General features: G+C 47.2%; 1 protein-coding gene across 11 annotated transcripts in view; it reads left to right on the top strand.

Moving 5' to 3' along the window:
• The window catches only part of Rreb1 (ras responsive element binding protein 1), a 184195-nt gene that overhangs the window by 61781 nt on the left and 103118 nt on the right, over positions 1–19296 (top strand). For 5 of the 11 annotated variants that reach the window (XM_050142715.1, XM_050142713.1, XM_050142719.1 and 2 more), the window contains exon 1: positions 143–619. The exons of 5 other annotated variants lie outside the window; for them this stretch is intronic. The gene's annotated coding sequence lies outside the window, so the exon portion shown is untranslated. Of the gene's footprint in view, positions 1–142; positions 620–704; positions 887–19296 lie in introns of those variants that run through there. One more of the 11 variants, XM_050142717.1, reaches the window with a different exon arrangement.

The following is a 19296-nucleotide window of genomic DNA, read 5'->3' as shown; positions in this document are numbered from 1 at the left end:
CCGCTTGCGGCACTCGGGTGGCTGCGAGATGACCGGGGCACTGCCGGAGCGACCTTTTAAAGAACTTTTTGGGGATGGGGAGGGTGAAGTGTGCAGAGCGCGGTGTACTTCTGAAACTCGGCGTTTGGCAGAAAGGACCCGCGCGCCCCACGCCGCGCAGCACGCGCTCGGTTGGGGGTGCGGGGTAAGGGCGGCCGGGATGAGCTGGGCAGCCCTCTCCCCTCGGGCTGCGCGCCCGGCCGCTCCTCCTCCTCCTCCTCCTCCCCTTCCTCCGCTTCTTTCCCCTTCCCGAGCTGCCGGCTCTGCCAACCAGCTCCCTGCGCGAGCCGCCGCAGCGCCCCGCCAGCAGGACCTGATGCGCATCCATATTAGCCGTCCGAGCGCAGGAATCCGGCCCGACCCGCGTCGCCGAGTTTATTTTTAACCAGTACCGCCGGGACTCGGATGGTGCGCGCACCACGGGCCAGAAACATCTTCCCAGCGCTGCTCTCCATCTTCCGCCCTCTCTCCCCCGACATCCTCCCCCCCATGTGGGAGGGGAAACTTTTCTCCTACATACTTTCTAGTCTCTCTCGGGTCGGGAAGCACGGAGATGACGGAGCCTACCAGCCGCCGCAAGGTATCCGGGGGTGCCCACCCGGGGTGCAGGCGCGGGGGGCTGCGCGTTCGGGGCTGCTCAGTGGGAGCATCCGCCGCGCCCTGCTCTGCGGACTTTGATCCTCCCGGGCGGACGGCGCCGACCGGGAGGGGCGGCAAGCAGCCCCGCGCCCTCTGCGGGCTCCCGGCTGGCGGCGGGGCTGCGGGCGACCACCGTCGCTGGGGAGGAGGGGAGGCGGCGACCCGGGCCGGGCCGACACGTATTGTTGGTGACTCTGAGGCTGACTAGGTACGAGCTTTGGGGGAGCCCCCAGCGTGGGGCGAGCTTGCATCGCGGAGGGGGGGCTCGCGCCCGGCGCCGTCACGAGCACAGGAAGGAGGCCGGGAGCATCCGAGGCGGGGCCGGCGCCCGCCCCACCGCCCAGCTGTGGAGCGCGCTAGGAAACTTTTGTCCGCCACCCGCTGGACCAATTTTTTCTGGAGTTCTGGGGCTTCGCTTTCTCCTCACACCCCGGCCGGTACCGCCGAGCGAGGAGAGTGGGGGAAGCCGGTGACTGTGGTGGGGTGGGGGGGAACCGACAACGACGAGAGGCAGCCCCCCCCATCAGGCCCAGCTCCCCGCTCCCCCACCCCGTTCGCGGTCTCTTAGGAAACTGCGACCTTAATGGTTGCTAAGGAGCAGGGGAGGTCCTTCCCGTCGCCGGCCCCCTCCCTGGGAGGCGGTGTGTTTTCTGTACAGGGCCAGGGTCGCGTCGAGGATGTGACCCGCTCTCCGGCCCCGGGTGAGTGCGGGGTGCGGCGGCGGTGCCCGCGGGCAGCCGGCCGAAGTCTAGAGACTTGGGGACCCCACTGGGCTTGGGCTCGGCCACTTGACAGGCGCCGCGTGCAGCTTACGTCCCTCGTCCTCGGTGCATCCGTGATGGGTTATAAAAGAGGAGGAAAGTTATTTCTCCTTGCTCAGCAGATTTGCCCTCCCTCGCTCCTTACTGGTTAAGAGATAGAACGTGAGCCCAGATCCGGACGAGCAGTTCACATTCCATTACGAAATTCTACACGGCTTCAGAGCCAGCAGCAGCACACATTAGGGGCACTTCGGAGGGGATTTTCTTCTTTGGGGGATGCTGGTAGAGGTGGTGGTGGAGATTGATACAAGAGTGAAAAAAAAAATAGCCTTTTGGGGATGTTGAAAACCTTGCCTTCAGGTTTTCAGCCCTCGGTCCTGTTTTAGAGTTTAGAGCTAAGCATATCCCTATTAAAGCTTATGGGAAGAAAGTTTGTTGGATGCTGGAAGGTGGCGAAGTATTTCTGGAAATGATTTCTGCAAAGGCTGACCCGCTGCTTGTGCATCCCCTGGTTGTGAGATTTCTTTTTCAGATAATATGGTGGTCTGTGTCTGAGTGCGAGTGTATTGTGCAATAGTTAATTGGAGTGGAAGGTGGAGAGATGAGTACAGCCAAGAAAAGAATGTGTTGCCGTTTTTTTTTTTTTTTCACATCCTCTGAGTTTGATGCTTTCTTGAGTAGGCAGGTATAGTTTCCAAGAGAATTTAACCCGGAAGTCTGAGTTGGAAGCTAAAATCTTGGTTTAAATTTGCAAGAAAATTCTGTGCGAACTTAAAGAAGCCATAGTTTTTATGGAAAGAGTTCAGTGTACTCTTCAGACTTTATGTGCAAGGGTGGACTCGTTTTAGAGCTTTGGAGTTGGTTTTTGTTTTGTTTTTACCTCTATCCATTGGGGTATCTACTGATGGGTCTTGCTTTGATGTATTTGGTTACACTGATGAATTAAACATTTGAATGGCTCTAATCAAGTTTTAAATGTGTGAAAAAAAATTGCTTACCCAATTTTTAGAAAAGAAAGAGGAGTACTTTGATTTAATTGTGTCCCCTTCTCCATTTCAGATTAGTTAACTTGCACTGTCCCAATCTTAAAGTTTTTTGTTTTTGTTTTTTTAAGTAAGCTAGTTTGTCTTTTCAGGGTGTTTGGTTTTTAAGAAAGGCTTAACGCCTAAGAAATGCTGCTGATGCTCCGTGGTACATGGGATACTATTCTCCCCGTTTCCCTGGATACCACTTTATTTCTCATCTGAAACTCAGACAGTACTCTTTCCGTGGACGTGATGGGGAGCATTTGTCTCACTCAACTGGTACAGGTGGGTCATCCATTCCTAGCCATTTACATCATTGGACACGTGACCTTTTGATGGAAGGGGCTTTTATCGTTGATTTCTTCAGGCAGAACCTATCAACCTGAAGAGAGCTTATTTGCATCCAGTAGGGGTACTTGATTGTGGACGGAGGAAAAATAAAACCTGAGTGCCTTCGTCCTCATCTGATCAACAGCTGTTTATTGGTGATCTGCCCTAAGCCAGGCACTGACTAACAGCTGTTAGCAGACTTCTGTTTTTTACTTGGCTGTTTTGAACTGCTGTGTTGGTTCACTTCCTAGGTCAGTTGGGAAGTCTTTCTCGCTATTGTGTGCTCACTTGCTAACACCACTTAGCAGCTTCAGCTAAGTACATTTCCTGGTTAATGAAGTTGAAAAATTCTATCCTCTTAGAGTTTTGCATGGCATAGTTAATATAAACTTTTTACAGAAATTGGGTAAACAGGCCCTCTAGAAGTAGTGAGAAGTGGGTCCTTTTGATGTTTCTATTCATTATCCTTCTGAAAAGTAGGTGGTGCTTAGAAGGTCATAGGATAAAGGTTGCTAAGCAGCTAAACAGAAGGATGCTAAAATTAACCAAAGCTTGTTTGAAAGGGAGTCCTTCCCTGTTTTACATTATTTACTAGGTTTAATTAATTTCTGAATCCTACGTGTTTTTTTAACCTAGGAAGGTAGGATGTTAAAGTTGGTTTTTGTTTTTGTTATTTAAATAACTTTTGTTAAGTGTCTTTCCTTGAAGTTTAGTCCTCTCTGACCCGGTGCTGTGCTATCAAATGGCAGCTTGTCAGGGGTGACTTTCTTGTCTTTTAAGCGGTTGAACTTCCTCGTTGTTATGTGTGTATAACCACCTGCTTTCACATTAATAACAGATTTTTATGTTTGTTTTGGAAATTCTACATAGTCCACAAAGGTGATGTTTTACCTTTGTATTTTTATTAAATGTATTTGCATTCAAAAGACAGACGTGCAATATAGTATCAGTAGTAACTACAGTGTGGTCCCTCCTGATGAGGAGGCAATAGCTTGTTTTCCTCCCGGATTAGTTGTGGATGTGGCCGTTTCTGGCCCATGTTACCCTGCTTCTGTGTCTCTGTTTATTCAATCCAGCTCATAGATAACCCTTTTAAAAACAATTATTCTAGGTTTAGAATGTATTTGGAGGGACTGAGCAGATGTTAGAAGGCAAAAAGTATTGTGGTTTGCATTTTGTCCTAAGTGTGTTTCAGGGTTCTTGAAGTTTTCATGGAGATGAAAGATGCAAGTAGGCTTGAACTAGTGGCTGGAAGCTATCACTTTTGTTGAGAGGCAGGCCTGCTGGGAAGCCAGAAGCTTCCCTGCCTCAAGGTTATACGTGTCTTTTTGACCTATCAAGCAGGCCTCGTTGACGAGTTTTCCCGTTTCTTTTCTCTCAGTTTTTAGGTTTAGACTGCAGTTCTTGAGTAGAAACAATCTCGTCTCTCTCTCTCTCAAGAGCAGGGGTCAAAGAATGCTTGCCATGCCCACGGGTAGAGGATAATAAGTCAGCGGTAAGAGGTGTACCATCTGAACCCAGAGGGAGGCATGCGATGTGCTTTCTGAAATGCATCGCTTACTTTTAATTTCCCCCACTCCCACATGGCAAGCCGACCAAGGAAAGGAAACCTGTCTGCTGGTGTTTTCTTTACTGCAGAGGCCGAAGAATGAGGAAGGTGGGGAGGAGCCTTTCCTAGTTAGCAGTTAGTCTTCCCGAGTTGTGTCATCAGCCCAGCTTTTCTCAAGGTCTCTCTCTTCACGTTCCTCGGGTGCCCAACGTGGTCTGAAGGGCACCCCAGCACGCCTGGAGAGTTCACCCTGCTTGTTGGCAGCTGAATTGGGGGCGGGCGGGTGGGGAGGCGGGGACAGGGAGCTCCCAATCCTTCAGCCTGCTTTGATGGGCCTGCGGGCTGCAGGTTAGCCGTCTGCCCATCGGGAGCGGTGACTGCTGGTGAATAGGTGCTTCAGACAAAGCAGTGGGAGAGGGTGGAGACTGTTTGTTCTGTGTGATTCAGGCAACTAATGCTGAGAGAATTTGAAAACCTCCGTAAAGGCCAGGGCCTGGGGACTGACTGGCTGCTGCCGCCAGGATTCACCTGAGGGCTCCTTGAGGGTGGTGGAACTCACTGGGTAGAGAGAGAGGAGAGAATGAAAACCCCCACTGGTTTTGTCAGACAGCCAGACTGAAGAGAAAAAGTCTCAGTGGGGGTAATTAGATAAAGCTTTTAAATGCTCTATTTGTTTTTCCCCTGAGCTAGCTCGGTATTTCATCCCTTCACCCCCTTTTCCAAGACTGGGGAAGGATTGTTTCTAAAGTGTTTGATAGGCTGGTCATTGAATTACTTTTGCATTTCCTTTTTTTCGGGGGGGGGGTAGGAGATGTAGTTTCTGAGACTAAGTTTCAGCCTCCTTTTGAGAAGACATTTAGCAACTATCCTGAGTTTGAACTCAGAGAACAGCACAGATTTACAGCTAGGTTCATCCTGACCTCTGACTCCTGACTGCTGGCTGGAAGCAGCCTGGCCTCAGAGGACTTAGCAGTTCACAGATACTGTGGCTCTGTCTCTCTGTCTCTCTCTGTCTCTCTGTGGTGGTGTTTTAAAATGAGGGCAGACCCTTTTGGAAGCAATTCTCTGCTTGAATTTGAAGGTGTAAGGAAATCCAAACAAACACACACACACAACACTCCCTTTGGCTGCATTGCAGCTGCTGAATGCTATTATACACATCTTTTCATTAGCTTTTCTACCCCGGGGCATTGCTGGAAGGGTGAAGTTAATGTCCCAAAAAGTCAAAATCTATATATGGAAGAAAGCGGTGTATTTTTGAGCTCAAGATGCTTTGTGGGTATCCACTCCAGACTTCCTTTCCAGATTTTTTTTTTTTTTTTTTTACAATCCCTTTACCGTTGACTGAATTTACCTAGTAGTTTCTCTTGGGGGGGGGGGGGGGTACGGCAACCAACATAAGGCAGTTTTTGCATTCCAGGGCGAGGAGCAGACACAACTAGCAGATTCTTGTTAATGGGGTTCACTTAAGAGCTTTAAGAAAGTCAGGTGACAACAACCTTAGGACTTAACTCATCGAAGGAATGGCCATCAGCCTGTTGGTTGTAACGGTGTCTGGGAATATTTTACTGTGACCAACTCCCCAACCCCATGGAGGAGGGGGATCCGTTAGCCTGTGAGGAGCAGAGAGTAGATGCTAATACACCTCCTTCAGTGCAGCAGTGCAGGGCAGCCTCTCTCCACTCTCCTGCAATGGAGACTTGAGTATTCAGCCCCAGACGTCCAGAAAAAGAGTCTACTTCCCAGCAGTTGGGGCTCAGTCAGGGTGCACCTCTACGCTGCTGAGCCCTGGGTTCGATCCCTGGTACTGCCAAGGAAAAGAGGGGGTGGCACAGTAGTCGTGTCCCAAGCAGACTGAAGGTGCACTCCATCTTGCATGCGTCTTGTGGGGAGATGCACAGTTCGGTAGACTCGGTAAGCTGACTGGAAGGGAGCTCGGTTGGCAGGTTCAAAGTTTCAGAGACAGTTTGAGGGTGGGGAAAATGTTGGGTGGTGATAATATACTTGGAAAAAACCCTGTTAGAACTTATTTACTAGCAGGTTCTAGAACAGCCTCAATTCACTGACAGGAGGCTGCTCTTGTCCCTAGCTCAGCGTTCCCATCGCTCTTGAGCTGCTCTTCTGTCGGGTTCCCTCATTTTCTAAGTTATGTGGAATATACCTTTTTCTTTTTTTTTTTTTTAAGTGTTTGAACTAGCCCTTACTTGCTCGGTGCTTTTGGGCACTCACAGTCTCTCTTCATTTTGTTTCTCAAATTTTTGTAAAATTCTTCCATAATTATCTATCTATCTGAGCCCAGTCTTTGATCCAGACGTCTCTTGGCAAGATAGGCTAGGGAGGAAAGAAGGAAAGGGCACAGAGATGGAGGTAGGGGCACAGCTACTGCAGGTACCTGGGACTCCACAGGGAAATGCTTAGCAATGTCAGGAGAGAGTTACACATACCACTTGCTTTCACCCTTACCCGGGCCCTCCTCGGCTACCACCTTAAGCTTCTCACACTGGCACCAGGCAAGGCCTGGAGCGGCGGCGAGAGGAAAGGAGACAGTGTTTTGAATGGGAAGGGCTGTGATGCTCTGGCCTCCCAGTGCTGTTGTGTGCATCTGGGCCATAGCTTTTATCTCTCACACTAGTGGACCAGCTGTGCCGAGAGCACACAGTGCCACAGCTCAGCAGCCACCTTTCAGCCCCTTGCCTAAAAGAGGTAAGAGGGACTGTCGCCTCCAGTGTTTGGGTGTGTTCCTGCCCTCTTCTCTCACCTCTGAACGGGCAACTCCCAGCTCTTTCTTTTTACAACTTTGCCCAAGCTGGAACCTTCAGGCACCTCGCCCTACAGGTCCTTGTAAAAATGAAAGTCGTCTCCCTCCCTTCAGGGATCTGAAGTGTACCGTGTTTTCAGGCGGCCAGGCCAGGCTGTCTGCCTCACTGTCTTCAGCGACTGTCCCCACCTTGGGCAGAACCCCTTGCGGTGTCGCAAATGTCTCTTAAGTTAATTTCCTGTCGCCAGTTCCTCCCTTCTGCAGTTTACCGTGCATTGTCCACAGAGTGGTGCGTACTGTCCGCTTGAAAACGGCTAGCCCTTGGCTGCTTGTGTCTCCAGGAAGAAACCCAAGGGCCTTCACAGGGCCCACAGGACCTCCATCAACGGCCTCCACATGCAGTCTCTAGCCTAGCTCTTGCCAGCCCCCCTTCACCACTGCCATTCTGAGAAACTGTGCTTCTTCCTGCTGTGTGTCCAGCTCTTCTCCAGCTAGAAGCCAGTCCTCCTCCCCCCCCCCCAAAATAAACCCTCTCTTCTGGGGACTGTTTTGTCCTTCGTACAGAGTAGCCCCACCCCCAACGTTTTCCCACCTCAGGAAGGTTTTTTTTTCCCCCATCCCTAGTATCTATAGCCTGGCGATTGCTTAGCTGGTGCTCATGCGTTAGTGTGTGCTGAGTTCTAATACAAAAAACCAGTCGGTTTTGGAGAAGAGACACCTGTAATCTGGAGCCCAGGCCCACAGATGTACACATTTTTTTTGCACTCCCGTCATGCCAAGGTTTGGTTCTAGGTGCACATTGGTGGGAAAGTCTTGGGTTTCTAAAATCCAAAATAAAAGTTGGCTCAGTTTCATTAAAAGAAAAAAATTTTTTTTGAATGCTTGGTTGCTCTAAAAGCTGTCACACTGGGGCCTTTGCTAATTATAGCCACTTTTCATGGCTCTTGGTTTGAAGTTTACATTAAATAGGAGAGATGGGCACCCAGATCAAAGACGAGATCATTTCAGAGCTCCAGCAAGTGGGCCCATTTTCTCTGCTTAGTTAGAGTTTTGCTTCATTAGTGGTATGAGTTAATAGGAGTGTTGGTCTGTGTATAATTCAACTTCTTTTCCTCCCATTACTCCTTGGACTTAACAAAACACCAAACCAGAAATATACAGGATATGGATCTTCCTTCATTCCTCCTTCATTTGTGTGTGTCTGCATCCATACACATGGTAGATATTGCTTGGAGGGCGGAGGAATGAAGGCTTGCCATTGTTTTAGGGGCCTCTCCTTTATGCTGACTGAAACGGCTTCAACATGAAATGCTTCTGAGTACACAGCATCATCTCGGTCTTTAAGAAGATACACACTTTGTATAGAAATGATGATGCTGGGAAACTGGAGTGGGGCTTTCCAAACATAGCCGGGATACCCAGAACTCAGAAAAGGGAGACAGGAGGATTAGAAGTTCAAGGTCACCCTCAGCTATGTAGTTAGTTTGTGGCAAGCCTGGAGAGCATAATACCCTGCCTGGTTCAAGAAAAAACATTGTGATATAAAACCATGCACATGGGTTTCCTTGCTAAATAATCACACACACAAGAGAGGAGAGAGAGGAGAGGAGAGAGAAGAGGAGAGAGAGGAGAGAGAGAGAGGAGAGAGAGAGAGAGAGAGAGAGAGAGAGGAGAGAGAGAGAGAGAGAGAGAGAGGTTTATAGAATCCTAAGGATGAAGTTATTAATGTTGTCAAATGGGTACAAGGACATGGTTGTCCCTCAGTAACACACGCACACACACTTTTAGTCTTAAATGCCTACCTGCTAGGTCAAACTGAGAGTTGGCAGATGCAGTCAGCTGTGCTAACTTTTAATTTTAGCTGAGTTCCTTTCTGGTGGGGAAAGTAAACATTTTGATATTTGAGAAAGGGTCTTTCTATGTAGCCCTGGAACTTTCTGTGTAGACCAGGCTGGTCTCAAACTCACAGAGATCTACCTGCTTCTGCCTAGGAGTCCTGGAATTAGAAAATTAAATTTGTTTATTTTTGAGAGGCTTCTCTCTGTGTATCCCTGACTGTCCTAGAACTCACTCTGTAGGGTAGATGGTCTCAACTGGGAGATCCACCTGCCTCTGCCTCCCGAGTGTTGGAATTAAAAGCATGTGTTACCACTGCCCAACATAGAAAGTAAAAATATTGAAAAGCTGTTTTCTTTTTATCTATAGCGAATATCTCAAAGCAGTTCCCTTAGACTGGTTGATTAAATCCGTGTATCTGTCCAAACACTTGAAGACTTAAATCAAGTATAATTTGCCTTTGTGTTTGTGCTGGGTATTGAATTTAGGGCATTGCACATGCTAGGCAAGTACCTCTGGCTCAGGATAAGGGTTATAGCCTTACCCTGAAATTCTATTTATATACAAAATACTACATATACACATATAATATTAACCTAGCTTTTTTGAGGCCTGAGGCAGGATTTCACTGTGTAATACAAGCTGGTCCCGAGTTAACTTAAATTTGAATGCAGGGACACTACACCTAAATACCAAGTATAATTTAAAGGATGCGCAATTTTCACTTCTGAATTGGATCTTTATGGGTTGTTTGCATTGTTGGTGATGAGCGCAGAGCCTTGCAGACGCTTGACAAATGTTCTGATGCTAAGGTATACCATTGGCACCTTGGTTTGTATCTAGATTGTGAAAATTAAGTTTCATTGAGCGGGTTTTCAAGAGCTTTAAACTTCACAGCCCTCGTTAAAGACTGCTTATCAGGCTGGGCGTGGTAGCACACACCTTTAATCCCTTTGCTTGGGAGGTAGAAGCGGGATGATCTCCATGAGTGTGGGGCCAGGCTGGTGTACTTAGAGAGGTCCAGTCTCAAAATCAACAACAAAAAGCCCAACTGGATTTTGTATCAGGCAATTAATTCAGTCTCTTTGGAAAACAGGTAGTTTCCCATCACTTTTATGAAACCCATGGTATTTTTTTTTGTTTCCATAATAGGCATAAATTTTATTTACTTTGATGATATTAATGATCACCGAGGCTTTAGTTAGGGAGAGAAAGACAGCTGTTAGCCTCTCTCAGAGAACACATTACATACAGAGAGGCAGGGTCAGCAACGTGTCATTGATGTCTATGCCATGAGTTACCGTGACAGGGAGGTAGGTCAGTGGAGGATTCTGGGAGACAGGTCAGGAAAAGCATCCTATGGAAGAGACATTTATACGCAAACTCGAAAGACAAAAGAATGCGGGTACTTCAGAGAACAGCTTGCTCAAAGGCCCTGGGATTGGAAGAGGGGATGATGTCTGTTAGGAAGGAGGAAAAGGCCAGAGCGTGAGGGCTGAGTGATAACGGCTGGAGCACGCTGGAGCACGGCTGGAGCATCTTGCCTGAGGTGCTAAGAGCCAGGAGAGTCTGTAAAACCTTTTACGCCCAGGAGTGGCATTTTGAAATTAGCCTTTTAAGGCCACGCCTACCCACTGTAGAGAACAGACAGGAGGAAGCTTCTGGTTTCTCCTTGGGTCTGCAAGATCAGTTAGAAAGCTAGTTTCTGACTACTCTCATTGGCCTGGAGTTTGTGTGGGTGTAGAAGTGGGGAGCTTACGTGGATTTGAAGCGACTTAAAGGTAGGATGATCCCTGGGAAGCCTACGCAGCTGGGTGGCTTCTGTCTCTGGCATCTCTAATTTTCTGAGATTGGAAGGTGTGCCTAAGTAAAATTGACGAATGAAATTTTATATTTTATTTATTTATCTTTAAAAATCAATTTACTCTTTTTATACATTTTTCTCTACCTGTACCGTTTGTTTGGTAAAAAATATGTACCCAGCATAGATGAAGTACGAAAAGTCATAATAATGAGAGTGGGGATATTAGGTAGGTTATTTTTTTTTTTTTGCTTGTTTATTTTTCGAGATGGGATTTCTCTGTAACAGTCCTAGCTGTCCTGGAACTAGCTCTTGTAGACCAGACTGGCCTACAAACTCCACCTGCCTCTGCCTCCCGAGTGCTGGGATTAAAGGTGGGTGCCGCCACCGCCCGGCTATGTTAGTTAGGTAGGTTCTTAGTGGGAGCCATTTTGAGTTGTTTTCTTCTTTCTTCTGCCTCCTCTCTTTTTAGTTCCCTGATTTTTAAAGGGAACAGGAAATTTGTTGTCCGTGGCTGGAGCTTTTGAGTTGTATTCAGGTGAGATGTATTATTATTGTTGTTTTAGATTGCATTTCTATGTGAAACACGAGTTTTCTGGCTACAGTGCCTGTGTGAAGGCCAAAGGGCAATTTGGCAATCAGTTCTCTCTGGAAATAGCGTGGATCCCATGGATTGAACTCAGGTTGTCAGGCTTGGTGGCAAGCGCCTTTCCCCACTGAGCCATCTCCCCTGCCCTGCACACTGAAGTCCTAAGACTGCTGAGTTTTCATCCATTCTAGTTTTACTACGTTTGGCTTATGAGCAAAGGAAGGACTCACGGGAAGAGGTTTCCGGTAAGACTCCAAGCTAGGAGTCTTCAGAATTGCTCAGATCAGGGCTCTTTCCATGACCTGGTTTTCCAACTTAGTTCTTCATTAGAGGCACGTGAAGACCCAGTGGGCACTCACTGTCTTTGATAGTTGCGTCAATATTTTATTTGACAATAAACTTGTGTATCTACTGTGTGTATACTCAGCTCTCCCTCAGATCTGTGGGTGCCTCAGAATGCCACGAGGGAGGAGGGAGGACCTTGTCGCTGGAGAGTGGGTTGTCTTGTCTGGTATCAGCAGGCTTACCACCCATCACCACCCAGGCATCCTTCAGGTCGCTACCGTGCTAGCTTTTCTCCCTAGCTGACAGAAATCTTTTTGGAACCGGGCAGAGTGTTTTCCGCTGAGTTGGTACACACTAGAGGCTGGCATGCAGGCATGTTCCCTGTGCTCTTGCCACAGAGAGAAGCACGGCAATCTGACTCTCGGAAGGTTCCATGGGATTCTAGAGCTAAACAAGCAACTAGTAGCCAACCATGTCCTAGTGCTTCCTGGGGGCGGGGGTGTACTTGTCTGCACAGCTACCACTTGTGCCTGACTGCCCCCCCTTCCCCCCCCTTAGATGGTCTCACAGGGAAGGCCCATCCATGTTCCAAATTTGGGCAGTGCTTTTCTGAAGCCATTCAAATGTTCATTAAAACCTCAAGCCCCACCAAACCCCATGTTTTTACATCACTGGTCCATAATAAATCATGGCACAACTGAAACCACACTTTACTTCGGGTCTGTATTTGTTAAAGAACCGAACAGAGGTTGTGGGGGAGGCCAAAGACCCTTCCCCTGTCTTGCTATTTTTTTTTTTTTTTGTTTTTAAATAAGGGCATGAGTTTGGTCTCCCACTGCCACAAATTATACAGCTTTAAAAACTGAAATAGCTCCCCCCCACCCCCCATGCAGGCTGAGGCTCAGGGCCAAGCCTACAACCTAACTAGGTGGAGACAGGGAGGGTCAAGAGTTCAAGGTCACCACCTCCCCAGCTACAAGGCCAGTCTGGGCTGCACTCTACCTAGTTTCCAAACAAACAATAGTTTAGGAGAGGCCTGGCAGGGGGAAACAAAACAAAACAACAACAACAAAAAAAAACCTGGGCTTAAAATCATAAATTTTGAAATTTAAAATTTGAAAATTTAGGTTCTTAAGGTACTGTGTAAACAGTTGGGGGACCTTCATCTCACTATGACCTTAACATGTGTGTGGGTTTGTGGTCCGAGTTGACTAGACGCCGCTCACTAGATGGTTGCCTTGTAATGGTTGTCTACAGTTGCTCTCAGTAGTTCATTCAGAATCCAAGTTTGGGTGACAAACATGCGAACCCACTCTTAGTCCACTCATAGCCACTTACTTTGGGGCACTACCAAGTCTCAGGTATGCCACGTCTTCTGTCCAGATACCTTAGGCCGCCTATTGCCTAAGGATGAGCTAGGCCATGTGAGGGTGGAGAAAGCGCTTACGGAAATCTAAAGTAGGTGTGCGAGGAGAAAGCTTGACAAGAGACGTGAAGATTATGAATCCAGGTGAATATTGAGACTGAAATAATGAGGTGAATGCTTTAAAATTCCAGCAGGCTTTATCCAGAAGTTCCTCGTGATGTGACCTGAGGGTGTCTCCGTCCTTTCATGAAGCCAAAGCCACTGTTATCTTACCTGAATGTGGTACCAGAATGTCTGCAAGCCTGGCTGGTGTGGTTACGTGAATACCCAGAATTCAGAGGCAGGCGGATCTCTAAGTTCAAGGTCTACAGTAGGAATTCCTAGCCAGCCAGGATTTCACAGTGGAGATTTCTACTTTTTTTTTTTTTTTTTGAGACAGGGTTTCTCTGTAGCTTTGGAGCCTGTCCTGGAGCGAGCTCTTGTAGACCAGGCTGGTCTCAAACTCACAGAGATCCGCCGACCTGTTTTAATTCAGCCTTAATTTTAACGCAACAAATCTTAGCATATGTGTAATAGTTTGTTTCAAACATTGGACATTACAAGGAGTGTTCTGATGGCTTTGTATAATTTTGGCAAATTCTTTTTTAAAACAACTTTTTCTTTGGGGACAGGATCTTATGTCCTTGAATTCAGAATTTCCTGCCTCTGCTTCTAGAGTGCTAAGATTGAAGGTTTGTAGTCACACCTAGCAGAAATTTTAGTTCTTATTTTATTTTCTGAGTCATATCATTTCATTACTTTTTCAATGAAAATATTTTTAGTTTCACAATAAGTCATAGTGAGTTCATTAAAACGGAGTTTTGAGATGCTAAGTCATTTTCTTCGCAGCAGTATATTAAAATGATGAAAAGCTTTAATAAATAACATGAACAGACAACCAGTACACACTTTTTGTTTCTGGAAGTGACTTGTGGTGCAGCTGTGGGTGTTTTGTGCATTGTGACTGTCACTGGGAGAGTAGATGGTTCGTAATCACATGACCGTATCATTTTGTTTCCAAGGGAATGCTGGATGTATGTTGGAGGTTGGGCAGTGGTTAGCACTGCTCAGGTTCTGATGTTCAAAAGCAGCTTCAAGGATAATGGGTAGTGAAGCCGCGGCAGGATGATGAGGGGGGCTCAGTGTAAGATGCTGTCTAAGAAGCCTGATGACCTGAGTTTGATTCCTGGTGACAGGAGAGGATTGACTCCTGCAAGTTGTCTCGGCCTTCGCACATAAACTGTGGCCTGTGCGTACCCAGACATAGACACGTATGCACCCAATAAATCAGTAAGATGTAATTTTAAAAAGCTAAGGTTCACCTGATTGTTGTTCTGGATGCGCTGTTTGTGCTGGCTTGTCTCAGGAAGTCTGATAGTTGCTATAGTATAGTATAGTATAGTATAGTGGAACAAGAGCTAGTTCCAGGCCACCGTTAGTGAAAACATCATTGCCGAGGCTCACCTGCATGTGCTCTGAGCCAGGTATAGCATAAGGGAAAACGTGATTACACTTCAGTTTCACCCTTTTGGTGGCGTTAGTTGTGCAAAGATAACTCTAGGCATGAGTCGGAGCAGTAGTCATTCTCATGTGTAGAGAACATACCAGTTACCATTGTCCCACATTCTCCACATGCGTCATTTCCTTCATACTTCACAACACTTGGACCCAGTGATGTAGGTGCAATTATTATCCCCATGATTCAGATAAGGAATTGGAGACTTGGAGAGGCGGTGTGTAGTCGATGCAGACAGCGAAGTGGACAACAGGGACTTGGCCACCGCTCTGCTAAAACTGCTTCTCATTAAAGTATCATGAAGTCGCCAGATAAGTATTCCTTGACAATTTTCTTCATATAGAACCCCTCCCTATGGCGCATATCAAAGGAACAAGTGTGTTGTAACAGGGTTTCTGATTTCTAGAAACATCTCACGGGTGAAATGGCGTATTCTGCCTGGACTCTTGAGTCAGACCACTAGACTAGCTAGATGGAGTGAGCCAAACCAGAAGGGGCCATTGGAGACTTCCCAGAGTCCCAGCTTCTACAGATAGTCAGCAAAGTAGCTGTCTTCTTGGGTGCTGTTAGAAAGGAAGTGTAGGGAGACACTGAAATAAAACCCGGGGCTCACAACTGTGAGAAAAACCTGGAGGGGGCATAGCTAGAGTGGACAAGGGAATGTTCATCAAGGCCCTCTGGGAAAGGTGACCTCAGAGAATAAGAATAGGTGGTATTTCATATATAGTAGGAGGAAGAGGCTATCCTGAACCTTTGCCATGGACACCCATGTTGATGTTATAGACAGCTCGGAGTTGTTTCAAAGTAAGATGTGTATGGCGCCCACTTTTGATGAGGCGACCAATTGAATGCTCGCTTTGGATTTCTGCAGGAAAAACCAGTCCACGGCTTTTTGTTGTCATCACTTTTTGTTTGTTTGTTTGTTTTTGTTTTGATTGAGGTAGAGTTCCCAGGTAAAGTCCTGGCTTTCCTGGAACTAACTCTGTGTGGACTAGACTGGCCTTGAATTCAGAGACCCACTGCCTCTTCCTCCCAAGTGCTGGAATTGGAGCTAAAAGCATAAAGCATGAACCACCAAGCCAGGTTCCACCATCCATCCTTCCTTCCTTTCTTCCTTTCTTCCTTCCTTTCTTTCTTTCTTTCTTTCTTTCTTTCTTTCTTTCTTTCTTTCTTTCTTTCTTTCTCTTTCTGGTTTTTCGAGACAGGGTTTCTCTGTGTAGCCCTGACTGTCCTGGAATTCTGTAGACCAGTCTGACTTCGAACTGAAAATTGCCTACCTCTGCCTCCGGAGTGCTGGGACTAAGAGAATTTGGTCTGGACTGGTATTGTGGTGATCCTCAAGAGTTCAGTGATCCATCTGTGGTGTGAGTAGTGACAACCGAATTGATTTCACAGTTTCTTCAGGTTTGCCTAGTTCAGATGATATAGCTTCAGTTCCTTTGATTTTTCTTGTTCTTTGATTTCGAACTCTTGCAGTCCAAGCTGACCTGTAATTCTTGATCCTCCATCCTCAGCCCCTAAGTGCTGGAATCAGAGGCATGGACCACCTTGTTGAGCTGTTTTGCTTCATAAACAGGAGGCATGGATTGGAGGATGGAGAACAAACATTCCATCTTCCTCAGTGTTTGGGGGGTGGGGCTCACCGTAGGTGCTTTGTTCTCTACAGGGGACCTGAGCGAATTGTTGAACTAACTGGGTCTGAATTGGTGTGGGCCCTCTGAGCTTTGCTTTCTGTGTCTGGCGGGTCTGTGAAGGAGGACTGTTTTGAAAGAACAAAATTTTAGTTTTAGGTGCCACCAGCTCAGTATCACTGGCCTGCCTGTGTGCTCAGTTATTATAATTGTTTTACTCATGGCAGTTTGATAATTTCAGGGAAGTCCAATGAGAAGCAAATTGGGAGAAATTTGTGCTCTTTATTTCTCAACTGTGGGCCGTCCCGTCAGTGTGTTTAGGTTGGTTACCCTGTCTTGACACCTAGACTAGGCTCTGGGAAGGCAAGGCTACCCATATGGTATGGTTCCTGGTTTAAGCTTCCACAACACTTGGCAACTGGCAAGACCATGTGGCAGAGATGCAAGCGGGAAGTGGCTGGGGAAAGAGGAAGTGAGGCCTCAGCCCTGAAGGGTTTGCCATGTGGAGAAGGAGGTGGGGAAGGAAAAACAAGATGTACTTCTCGGCTGACAGAGCCTTGCACACACCGAAGCAGGAAAATGTGACGCTGAGCTGGGGACAGAGTGAGACAGTTGGGAGAGGGCTGGAGGGTAGCTTTTGGGGCGCTGTGTAGATGGAGAAGTGAGAGATACTGATTGGTACTTGGTTTTGCAGGCTGCCATAGACTTCAGTCGCTTTCCAGTAAGTCGTGGTGGGAGCAGCCTGTGCTTGGGAGAATGCCGTTAACCCTAGCACAGATAATCTCAATCTGTAGGTCGTGACTCTGGGGAGAAGGGGTCGAAAGACCCTCCCTTGGGGATCACATATCAGATACCCTGTGTATCAGGTGTTCCATTTTGATTCACCACAGGAACGAAATTTCAGCCAAATGATTTTTCTGGTTTGGGGTCACCACAACCTGAGGAACTGTATTAATGAAAGCACGAGGTAGGTTGAGAACCACTGTCCTACAGGGAAATTACCCGAGAGAGGCGGCACCATGTTCAGCTAAGTGCAGTACGAAGTGGAAATTTGTTATCTCCTTTTATGTGACTGGGCTGGCCTGCAGCTCACTATGTTCTAGACTAGCATGGACCTTGCAGTGAGCTCCTGCTGCTGCCTCCTGGGTCCTGGGATTGCAGGGGTATATACACCATTATGCCCAGCTTGGTGTCTTCTGTCATAAATAGATTTCCATTTCAAAACCGGGGACTGCCTTGCCAACTACTTACTGTTAAGAGATAACTGAGGGGTATGGGGTGTTTGCCCTGGGTTTGATCCCTAGCCCTGCATAGTTTTTTTTTTTTTTTTTTTTTAAGATCATTGAAAGGTGGGAAAATCTATTTGCAGCAGATAGAATTGAATCAGACACTGTTTAATCTTTATTGTATTTTCCTAATTGGCACGTATTAAGTTCATTAGAGAGCAGAAGTCTTTAAAAGGGCACAGACTCACACACACACCCTCACTCAAAAAATGTTACAAGAGTTGGGCTGGGGTTGTTGCCCAGCATTTGCCTGTTAAGCACCACCACGCCCCACCCCACCCCCCAAAAAAAAGAAGAGCAAAGGAGGTGAATACTAGGAGCATTTAGTTACTGTGATACCTGGTCTGTCAGTCCCCATGGATGGAGTAAAGGCATACTAGGAGTAAGTGGAGAGGGGGCTGGATAATTCACACCTTCAACAGGAGCAGAAACCTTTTAGGGGCTAAAAAAGCCTCTGGTAGAAACAGTCTGTTTCTGAAACAGAAGCCCCTCAGGTCCTTCAGGCCCCGCTCCACCTCCTTCATTGTATGCAAATGAGGCAGCCAGGGAAGGGGGCCCTGCCCGCCCAGGGCTTTCAAGTGTCCTAGTGGGTGTGAAAGATGTCAGATAGCAGGCTCCTCAGACATTTAGTGCCTTAATAATTACTGTGACACAGTGTTCCCTAGGACTCTGAAAACTCCAGAGTCCTCTGTCCTCTGGGGAGGAAATGCTAATTTTTTTATAGGCCTGACTTTATCCATTTCAAAGCCTGTGCACCACAGACTAAAGGAGCCGCCTCAGAGGATGGGGGGGAAAAAGTGTGTGGGTCTCTGTAAATTTGGTGGGTCAGACAGAACACAGACCTTCAAGTTACTCTTTTTCATCACTCAAAAATGCCAGGCGGTGGTGGCACACACCTTTAATCCTAGCATTTGGGAGGCCGAGGCAGGCGGATCTCTGTGGGTTCAAGGCCAGCCTATTTATTCTACAAGAGCTAGTTCCAGGACAGGCTTCAAAGCTACAGAGAAACCCTGTCTCAAAAAACCAACCAAACCAAAAACCCCACAAAACTGATGAATATACGTTTTCCCTGTTGCTGTCAATCTTTTATTGCTTAGTGTCGTTTTTAGCAGTGGAGCTACAACTGTGCAGGAGGAAGTGTGGTCCTCCTAAGCTGAAGCAGGGTTTTGGGGAACCAGGATAGGGGGAGGCATCTGAAAGTGCTGTCCGCTCAACGTTCCTTTTGTATATGTGACCAGTGAGGCGAGGTGCCTGGGGGAGGTACCGTTTGTGACCCTTTGCGCAATGTTCATCACTGTCTGGCAGAATGTAGCTGCCTTTCTCTCCCTTCCACTTAACAAAAATAATGCTTTTAGCTTTATGTATATGACTGGTTTGACTACATACATGTGTGTTTAGTATGTGCGTGCCTGGTGCAAGTGAAGGTCAGAAGTTACTACATATCCTGGAACTAAAATTAAAGAGACTGATGTGAGCTGCCACATGCGTGCATTCGGCTCTCAACCACTGAGCCAACTCTCCAGCCCCGCTGTCTTCCTTCTAAAGGAGGAAATCTGGGGGTTGGAGACATTCGTGTTTCTAACATCACACAGCGAATGGTAGTTTTCCAGGAAGCTTTACGGCCCATTTTTATAGTCTTAGGAATAATTTTTTTTTTCACCTCTTTTCTGATGTTTTTTGTTGTTTTGGTCCTGGGTCTGAACTCAGAGTCTCACATATACTAGGTGTGCCCTCTTCTGACGAGTTACACCCCCAGCCATTTTGTCATTTTTCACCGTGGATGATTTCCATACACCTTGGTCCCCGGAGCATCCTACCCAGTTCAAGTGTCTTGAGGATTGGAGCA

Source organism: Alexandromys fortis, unplaced genomic scaffold (genome assembly GCF_014885135.2).
Source record: "Alexandromys fortis isolate MF-2015 unplaced genomic scaffold, M_Fortis_MF-2015_v1.1 scaffold_5, whole genome shotgun sequence".
Lineage (NCBI taxonomy): Eukaryota > Metazoa > Chordata > Mammalia > Rodentia > Cricetidae > Alexandromys > Alexandromys fortis.
This window is presented reverse-complemented; position numbering and strand designations above follow the sequence as displayed.